The following is a 10,228-nucleotide window of genomic DNA, read 5'->3' as shown; positions in this document are numbered from 1 at the left end:
ATCTATCTATCTATCTATCTATCTATCTATCTATATCTATCTATCTATCTATCTATCTATCTATCTATCTATCTATATCTATATACCTATACTAATTACAGACTCCCTAAAAATTCCCATGTTAATCAGTAATTAAAGACCGTTAATCTTGTCGGGCCAAGTTATTACGGTTTAGATCTGCCTGTATAATATCTATATTTAATTAAAATACAAAGTTATTACGGTTTAGATCTGCCTGTACAATATCTATATTTAATTAAAAAACACAAGCCATTTATCTGGTGGGGCCATGTTTTCACGGTGACCGCAACCCATACAACCCTCGCAGATTTTTTTCCCTTTGAAGGCTCACATATCTTTCTCAAATTTGTGGAAAATAGAATCTTATCTGCCATCTCATTCCATCTAGATATCCAACCGATCCCTCCTCCCTATTCCTTCTCTCTCCTCATGATGGAAATATTCCACCGTCCCATCTTCTTTCTCCCATGGACTCATTTTTCTCTCTCCTCGCATGGAAACTATTCCACCGAGCCTTCATATCTCCATTCTCTCTCGGTTCCCACCCAAGGATAACAATGCAACCGTCTCTCTCAAACTGATGCAAACAAGTTAGGGCATGGATCTAGCGTGGTCAAGGGGATTACTGCCTCAAATTTATTTTCATCTTCAGATCAGGTTCGTTTCTCATATTGTTTTCTCACGTACAATTTCTTGATAGGGCATGGACCTGGCATGATCAAGGGGTTTACTGCCTCAAATTTATTTGCATCATCTAGATCAGGTTCGTTTCTCACATTGTTTTCTCACGTACAATTTCTAGGAGATCTTGATTTACCCAACGGAAAGGAATTCCATGGTCTCTCTCAAACTGATTGAAACAAGTTAGGGCATGGATCTGGCATGGTCAACCGGTGTATTGCCTCAAATTTGTTTCCCGACATGATCCTTATTGCTTTTCTGGCAAATTCTAAGCCTGTAATGTCTGCCTCCCATATGCAGGAATCGTTCTCATTGGCAAGCACACGAAAAGATTTGATCGGGCACTCTCTCAGTTTGAGGTAAATACTCCTTCCATGAAGGCTGTCAAATAGTTCTGTTTTAGCTTCAATACTGTTAATATGTTAAGTTATGTGGTAGAGATAAACACTACTTTCGGGTTTCGGCAGAACGTAGCAAACTAGCAATCTGTTATGCTCTTTCTTGACCAAATTTATAGTACTGTTATCGGAGAACAACCTGTTAATAGTTTTCTCATTTAATTACAGTTTCTGTTTGGCATGCACCTCTGGACGCTATTTGCCTACAGGTACGTTCCACAAAGGAAGATAGTGTGTACATTAACTAATTAACTAGGCAGGACAAATAACTCATAGGTGTTAGTCCGTGATGGCCACATATATTAATTATAGCATCTGAAATTAATCAACATACCCTATTTATTATTGTTGGGAGCATGTAGATTTGCTTAGGGAAACAAGTTTCATTTTTTATCTCCGACTTTAGATCTCTTTTATTTCTCGGTTTTTCATATTTTATACCTTATTGTCACACTTTTTTCTTCTACGACAAATCCCCAATGATGCTCTCTTCCATGTTCCTCATCTCTGCCATGTAGCGTAAAACACCCAATTATATTGATAAGACATCATCTCCCTTCATCGTACACATCTCTAAATCTACAATTATTCAATCAGGGCATGAAGTTGTCGATCGAGGAACAACTAATGCACATGGTACGAGTACAAAAAAGGTTATGTTTCAGTCCAGTTCGCTTTTGTGACATCCTATACTTGGACTTTGTTTCTGAAGTTCTATCTTATATGTGCAGTTTTTTCACGTTCTATGCTAAGCTTGATTTGATTGGTTTTTTAAGAATTCCAGCTGTTTCTTTGTTTTTTTACGTTCCAAGCATGGATATGTCGTTCATTTTGTTTTCTCCAGGGATTATAATGGACAGATAGAAGGTGTAGCTGTATAGTAGTACAATCACAGCTTCCCTTCTAATTTTAATCAGGTATGTTCTCTATGTTTCGTGTAATTTCTTTGAAGGACGACCAGTCAATTGTTTCCCAGGATAGCATCATTGTTGGGCACAGGTTATTGTCTGCAAGACAACAAATTCTCATGTTCCAGGGAATAGACTTTGCATGTATGTAGAAATTTTGACCTTATCCATGCAAGTCACCAGATCACAAAATTGGAGCGATTCTCATAGACATTTTCTGAATGTCTGACACTAAACTGGAGCAGACCTATGGCAACCCGGACCTGCAAAATAAGCCCATGAATCATATATCATCAGGTCACTGTCTTGGCAAGCTTTACAATGCTTAATGCATCGGAGGTTCAGGTTAGAGTTGCCCATCTTCTGTCGAGTTGTTTTTCTGATTGTTAGGGTACTGAATTTGCATTACTAATAAGCAAGGATTGGTCTTCACATCAGTTGATGCACTGCAACTTTGGTAAGTTGGTCTAGATTAAAATAATGATGGAAGCATGTTTGGTTTAGAGAGCAGAGTGATATGTTAAACGTGTTTTGTTCGAGATTTTGCAGCATAATCAGATTACTTGCCCAGTAACCCGAGCCTATGTAAACATACAAAAAGAACTCCATGGCAGTCAAACCCAATACACCTCGGGTACCCCAACTAGACGCAACCATATTCCAGTGTACCAAGCTATAAAGGCCATTCCTACATAGAAGCAACAACTTTGAACATGTAAGAAATGAAGATAATGAACATCAAGATATATATTTACTTCTTTTTTAGTGTTCTCAGCCTGTTTGTTCTTTGAAACGTGAACATGATTAAGTCTTCTTTTGTTAATGCCATGCTGAGCCGGAGTCTTAAAAGAAGTTTCAAAGTTTTTCAGAATAATATGCATGCTAATTTGTAGGAACCAAAGCATTCGGTTTTGTTCGGTTTGATAAATAATATTTTAGACAAATAACGTCTCAGTATTACGATTAATACAATTCCAAATTTGTTTTCGATTCATTATACCAAATTATTTCAGTAAGCATTTAGTAAAATTTTGTATATACGTCAATATATTAGCATTTTGCTTTTAAGAAAAGACTAATATAATCAAAGTAGACAAGCTTAGATCAACACATTATGATGTGATGGAAGCAAAGGAGATGCGCAAAAATGCAACCATACAGCAGCTCAACCACGTGACTATTTTCTTTATGCATGATTTTAACGTTTTCAGTATATCAGTTGGAGACTAGGCTTTTCCCTTTTTATGAGAAAATTATGGACAAAAAAGAAGAAATAAAAAATGGTCTCTAATGTGTGCATTTATTCCTCTTCTCTTTTAAAAATTCAAACTGTTCTTCTGTAGATTTTGTGAGGCTACTTAATCTTACATGTAAACTGAACTTCTTAATTACTCCAGGGACATGTAGGTGAACGAACAATCAGCAAATTATATTTTTTATGTGTTGAAGGCATTATATGCCATGTTTAGAAGAGGTCAAATAATTTGATTTTTTTATCTATATAGAGAATATTTGAGTATATGCTACATTTAATATTCTATTATTTGAAGTATTACATTGTAACTCTGAAAAGACCTGAATATTAAGCCTATATGGTCATAGGACAAGATGTAACTGTTCCCATAGAAATTTGGAACTTTTCCATTTCCTTCCAATAAGTAAAATATAGTCTCAAAACTTTATCCCATATTTTATTATAAAGGTCACTACTAAACTAGGTTGAGCATCATCATGAACATTATTATTAATATTGTCACTAGTTTTAGGTTCATTACCAGATTGAGTTTCAGCATCAGAAATAGAAATATCATTTGGATTCTCAGGTGTTTCAACAATAGGATCACTAGAAGCATGCAAAGTCCTATCATTTTTACTTTTCTTCTTTTTAGAAGAACTAGGTACATCTATGTTATTTCTTTGAGAATCTTGCTCAGTTCTCTTAGGGTGGCCTTCAGGATACAAAGGTTCCTGAGTCATTCTACCAGTTCTAGTAGCCACTCTAACAACATTATCATTATCTTTACTATTCAATTCATTGAGCAAATCATTTTGAGCTTTAAGTACTTGTTCTACTTGAGTGGTAACCATAGAAGCATGTTTACTAATAAGTTTAAGTTCACCTTTAACATTAGCCATATAATCACCCAAGTGTTCAAGCATATTTGAATTGTATTTCAATTGTCTACCAAAATAAGCATTAAAATCTTCTTGCTTAACCATAAATTTATCAAACTCATCTAAGCACGGGCTAGCAAATTTAGTAAATGGGATTTCAGCTTTATCATATCTATAGAGAGAATTTACCTTTACTACCTGTGTCGGGTTATCAAGACCATGAGTTTCTTCAATAGGTAAAGGATTAAGATTATATGTTTCTTCAACAGGCGGTAAATTAAGACCATGTATTTCTTCAATAGGAGGTACATTCTTAACATCTTCAGCTTTAATACCTTTTTCTTTCATAGATTTCTTTGCCTCTTGCATATCTTCAGGACTGAGAAATAGAATACCCCTCTTCTTCGGAGTTGGTTTAGGAATAGGCTCAGGAATTGGCTCCGGAGGTGTCCAATTATTTTCATTTGTCAACATATTATTCAATAGAATTTTAGCTTCATCTGGTGTTCTTTCCCTGAATACAAAACCAGCACAACTATCCATGTAATCTCTGGAGGCATCGGTTAGTCCATTATAAAAGATATCAAGTATTTCATTTTTCTTAAGAGGATGATCAGGCAAAGCATTAAGTAATTGGAGAAGCCTCCCCCAAGCTTGTGGGAGACTCTCTTCAATTTGCACAAAATTATATATATATCCCTTAAAGTAGCTTGTTTCTTATGAGCAGGGAAATATTTAGCAGAGAAGTAATAAATCATATCCTGGGGACTACGCACACAACCAGGATCAAGAGAATTAAACCATATCTTAGCATCACCCTTTAATGAGAACGGAAATATTTTAAGGATGTAAAAGTAACGAGTTCTCTCATCTTTAGTGAACAGGGTGGCTATATCATTCAATTTAGTAAGATGTGCCACAACAGTTTCAGATTCATAACCATGAAAAGGATCAGATTCAACCAAAGTAATTATATCAGGATCAACATAGAATTCATAATCCTTATCAGTAACAAAGATAGGTGAAGTAGCAAAAGCAGGGCCAGGTTTCATTCTAGCATTTAGAGATTGCTTACTCCATTTAGCTAATAGCCTTTTGAGTTCATTTCTATTTTTGCAAGCTAAAATAGCTAAAGAAGCTTCTTGATCAAAAACATAACCCTTAGGAATAACAAGTGATTCTTCATCATCACTTTCATCAGTATCATCAGATTCAATATTTTCAATTTCTCTAGCCCTAGCAAGTTGTTCATCAAGAAAGTCACTAAGTGGCACAGTAGTATCAGGCATAGAGGTAGTTTCATCATAACTATCATGCATAGCAGAAGTGGCATCATCAATAACATGCGACATATCAGAACGAATAGCAGAAGCAGGTGTAGGTGTCGCAAACTTACTCATAACAGAAGGTGAATCAACTGCAGAGCTAGATGGCAGTTCCTTACCTCCCCTCGTAGTTGAGGGATAGATCTTGGCTTTTGGATCTCTCACGTTCTTCATAATGATAAGCAGATATATATCCCAAGTGACTCAAAGAATAGAGCTATGCTCCCCGACAATGGTGCTAGAAAATAGTCTTGATAACCCACAAGTATAGGGGATCGCAACAGTTTTCGAGGGTAGACTATTCAACCCAAATTTATTGATTCGATACAAGGGGAGCCAAAGAATATTCTCAAGTATTAGCAGCTGAGCTGTCAATTCAACCACACCTGGAAACTTAGTATCTGCAGCAAAGTATTTAGTAGCAAAGTAATATGATAGTGGTGGTAACGGTAGCCAAAGGTAACAATAGTAAAAGTAATGTTTTGGTATTTTGTAGTGATGATAGCAATAGCAACGGAAAAGTAAATAAGCGAAGAACAATATATGGAAAGCTCGTAGGCAATGGATCAGTGATGGAGAATTATGCCGGATGCGGTTCATCATGTTACAGTCATAACCTAGGGTGACACAGAACTAGCTCCAGTTCATTGATATAATGTAGGCATGTATTCCGAATATAGTCATACGTGATTATGGAAAAGAACTTGCATGACATCTTTTGTCCTACCCTCCCGTGGCAGCGGGGTTCTTACGGAAACTAAGGGATATTAAGGCCTCCTTTTAATAGAGAATCGGAACAAAGCATTAACACATAGTGAATACATGAACTCCTCAAACTACGATCATCACCGGCAAGTATCCCGATTATTGTCACTTCGGGGTTAACGGATCATAACACATAATAGGTGACTATAGACTTGCAAGATAGGATCAAGAACACTCATATATTGATGAAAACATAATAGGTTCAGATCTAAAATCATGGCACTCGGGCCCTAGTGACAAGCATTAAGCATAGCAAAGTCATAGCAACATCAATCCCAGAACATAGTGGACACTAGGGATCAAACCCTAACAAAACTAACTCGATTACATGATAGATCCCATCCAACCCATCACCGTCCAGCAAGCCTACGATGGAATTACTCACGCACGGCGGTGATCATCATGAAATTGGTGATGGAGGATGGTTGATGATGACGATGGCGATGGATTCCCCTCTCCGGAGCCCCGAACGGACTTCAGATCAGCCCTCCTGAGAGGTTTTAGGGCTTGGCAGCGGCTTCGTATTGTAAAACGCGATGATTTCTTCTCTCTAATTTTTTTCTCCCCGAAACTCAATATATGGAGTTGGAGTCGGAGAGTCAACAGGGGGCCCACGAGGTAGGGGGCATGCCCTAGGGGGGCAGGCGCGGCCCCCACCCTCGTGGAGAGGTGGTGGCCCCCCTGGCCTTCATCCTTTGCAGGTATTTTTCTTATTTTCTGAAAAGTGGCTCCGTGAAGTTTCAGGTCATTCCGAGAACGTTTGCTCCTGCACATAAATAACACCATGGTAATTCTGCTGAAAACAGTGTCAGTCCGGGTTAGTTCCATTCAAATCATGCAAGTTAGAGTCCAAAACAAGGGCAAAAGTGTTTGGAAAAGTAGATACGTTGGAGATGTATCATAGGACGTGGTGTGCGTAGATGACAATTGGGACCCACATGTCAATAAAGGAAGAGGCAAAATTTTTGGAGATATTTTCTCTGCACAGGTGGAATCGAACCCGGCCGGAACAGCTGTCGGGTAGTGTCACTCGGACACTGGGCTACTTCAGTTGTTTCGTTACTAATAAGGCACTTCCTCAGGTTGTCGGATCTCCTCCTGCGCCTTTGTGCGCTCGCCGCGACGCTGCTGTCTGCAATTGTGAACATGCTGAACAAACGAGAGGAATCTGGAGAGGATTGTACATGGAGAGGCGGACAGTCGGGACCCACCAGGTCTATGGCCGTACACAAGCAAGTGCCTCATCGAAAAAAATACTTCCTCCTAATGCTATACTGACATTGGGCCCACGGGTTTGTCAAAATAGTTACATTTTTAGGTGCTTCAACCTAGTTACTATAGGAGATAAATTCACAACGAAGCCGGGGAGCTGACAGGTATCATCTATTATCACTGGGGCAGCAAGTATCAGCTGGGTTTTGGGATGCCCCGTCTAGGCTTTCTTTTTTAACATGCGCAGCCCACGACCTCGGATGGGAGGTCCATAAGGCTGTTTGTATTTTCTTGAGGGCCGTCATGTATCGACCGGGCTATGGACCTCCCATACGAGGTTTTACTTTTCTTGAAACATCGGCAGCCCAATTTATGTATTTTTTTGAAGAAAACGCAGAGGTCTGTTCTATTTTTCTATATAAGAATATGAACGCCTGGTCCAAGTTATGTTTCCCTTCTAACTATATTATATATATTTAAATTATTTTATATGTTATTATATATTATTGTTATTGTCATCATATATTTAACAGATACTTACATATGTAAGAAAACAATATCCCACATCTTGTTAACTTATAAAAATAATTTCTTAACAATAAAATCCTGGATTTTTTTTGGCAACGAAAATCCTGGTGATTGTGTACAAAAGCTTGGTAAGATTTAAGGACCAATGTAATAATAAATAACTTATTATATATATATATATATAACAAAATGCTCAGCCCCTGTTTATTTTTTGATAACATTGCTGCGCCCACCCCAACATTATAATTAGAATCAGCCCAGCAAAATCATGTATTTTGAGAAAGTGCAAATGGCCTGTAATATTTTAGGAAAAGCATAAATGGGCCGCATGGACGCTAAATTATTTGTTCACCCAGCCCAGCTAATGGACTGTAATTCAAAAAAAAAGATAAAATGGACTGTAAATTCTACCCCGCAAAAAAGACTGTAAATTCTAGAAAAATGGGTTGAATACGTGCCACATTTTTGGAGGCTGAAATGTGGGCCAATAGGCCGAAGCCAATGCAAGTCGTTGTCAACTTACTCAAGAAATGATTCTGACATCGTTAGCCATTGGATTTACATCCAACGACCAGCATCCATCTTCAATCTCTCGTCTTCTTCCTCCAGCGCCGCCGGGACCACCTGCTCCCGCCTCCTGCTGCTAGCAGCTCTGCTTAGCACGCTTCACTGTGAAGTGCTACTCACTACAAAAAAAGACACATCCGTGACATTTTGGGCCAAACGAGATTCTTTTCTGTCATACATATGACACTTCTATGACGATAATTGTGACAAAACTCGGTATCATCATAGATGTGGTGGGATCCTACTTCTATGACAAAAAATCATGACAGAAAATGGGCTTTTCGTCCTGGGCGGGCCGGAGACGCAGCTGCATGACATTCTATGGGCCGTCCATAATGGAAAAAACCATGGTAGAAGCGAGGGCGAGGACAATTTCGGGGAGTTCTCGGTTACGGTGGGAGGTCGGGGGCCGAGCGATGCGCGTTTCTCTCGTACGCGTACGCGCGTGTGTGCGAGGCGTTGGCTCTAACTGAACCCGAGCGAGGCATTGGGCTCTAAGTGAACCCGAGCGATTGCACTGCAGCCTACGTGTTACTAAATCCGAGCGATCGATCGATGGCTGTTAACTGAACCCGATCGAGCAATTTCTTCACTACTGCTGCTAACTGAAGCCGATCGATGCTGCCTCTGGGATGAACAGTGAGCGTTGCGGGGGGGGGGGGGGTTGGATGAACAGTGAGCGGTGGCGTTGCCTCTGGATGAACAGGACCCCGTGGTGTGGTGGAGGGCTGGATGAATAGTGGACGGTGGAGGGGTGGTCGTGGAGGGGTGGTTGAACAGGACCCCGTGGTGTGGAGGGCTGGATGAACAGTAGACGGTGGAGGGGTGGTTGAACAGTAGCCGGTGGAGTAGCGCGCGGTGGAGGCTGGATGAACAGGAGCCCGTGGAGGCTGGAGGAGGTCGACGGTAGCCCGTGGAGGCAGGAGGAGGCCGACGATGGAGATGAATAGTATCCCGTGGAGTCCCGTTTTGCGGTATGCCACACCCCTCCCGATGAACAGGACCCCCGTTTCGATCGTAGCGCTCCAACACAAGTCCGTTTCGTCCGTTTTGCGGTACGCTACACCCCTCCCGATGAATAGGACCCCCGTTTCGACCGTAGGAGGTCCGCTTCGTTCATTTTGCGGTACGCCACACCCCTCCCGATCAACAGGACCCCCGTTTCGACCATAGGAGGTCCGTTTCGTCCGTTTTGTGGTACGCCAGATCCCTCCCGATCAACAGGACCCCCGTTTCGACCGTATGAGGTCTGTTTCCTCCGTTTTGCGGTATGCCAGACCCCTCCCAATCAACAGGACCCCATCCAGGCCTCATTTCCATCGCCTGTTCCGTCCAAGCCCTCCCGATGAACACGACCACGCATTCCGTTCCGACCCAGCCGGTTGGCTCCCATGTGTTCCGTTGCCTCCCGATGAACACGACGCATCCCGTTGCCTCCCCATGAACACGACACATTTCATTGCCTCCCCATGAACACGACGACGACGTTGTTTCTCCGTTCCGACCAAGCCATGTCAACGAGCCCTCGCCGTATGTATGCGCGAGTAGGCATTCGAGACCCCGCCCATATGTACACATACGTGGCCGTATTTTCTTTCTTGCACCCTGGCCGTTGTACATACGTGTACATGCTACGTGCGCTCCTCTACTACAACACATGCGCGCCTCTACATCCACCAGTATATATGTACGTACACGTTCGCGACCA

At 40.9% G+C, this 10,228-nt stretch overlaps 1 long non-coding RNA gene across 1 annotated transcript; it reads left to right on the top strand.

Annotated features, from left to right (window-relative positions):
• Positions 1–463: 463 nt before the first annotated feature.
• On the top strand, positions 464–3,801 carry LOC123130691 (uncharacterized). The gene is made up of 5 exons (XR_006463985.1): positions 464–678; positions 824–916; positions 1,003–1,061; positions 1,269–1,309; positions 1,698–3,801. It is a non-coding gene; the product is annotated as an uncharacterized lncRNA (long non-coding RNA).
• The last annotated feature ends 6,427 nt before the right edge of the window (positions 3,802–10,228 follow it).

This window comes from Triticum aestivum, chromosome 6A (assembly GCF_018294505.1).
Source record: "Triticum aestivum cultivar Chinese Spring chromosome 6A, IWGSC CS RefSeq v2.1, whole genome shotgun sequence".
Lineage (NCBI taxonomy): Eukaryota > Viridiplantae > Streptophyta > Magnoliopsida > Poales > Poaceae > Triticum > Triticum aestivum.
The sequence above is the reverse complement of the archived record's forward strand: the minus strand, read 5'-3'. Positions and strand labels throughout refer to the sequence as shown.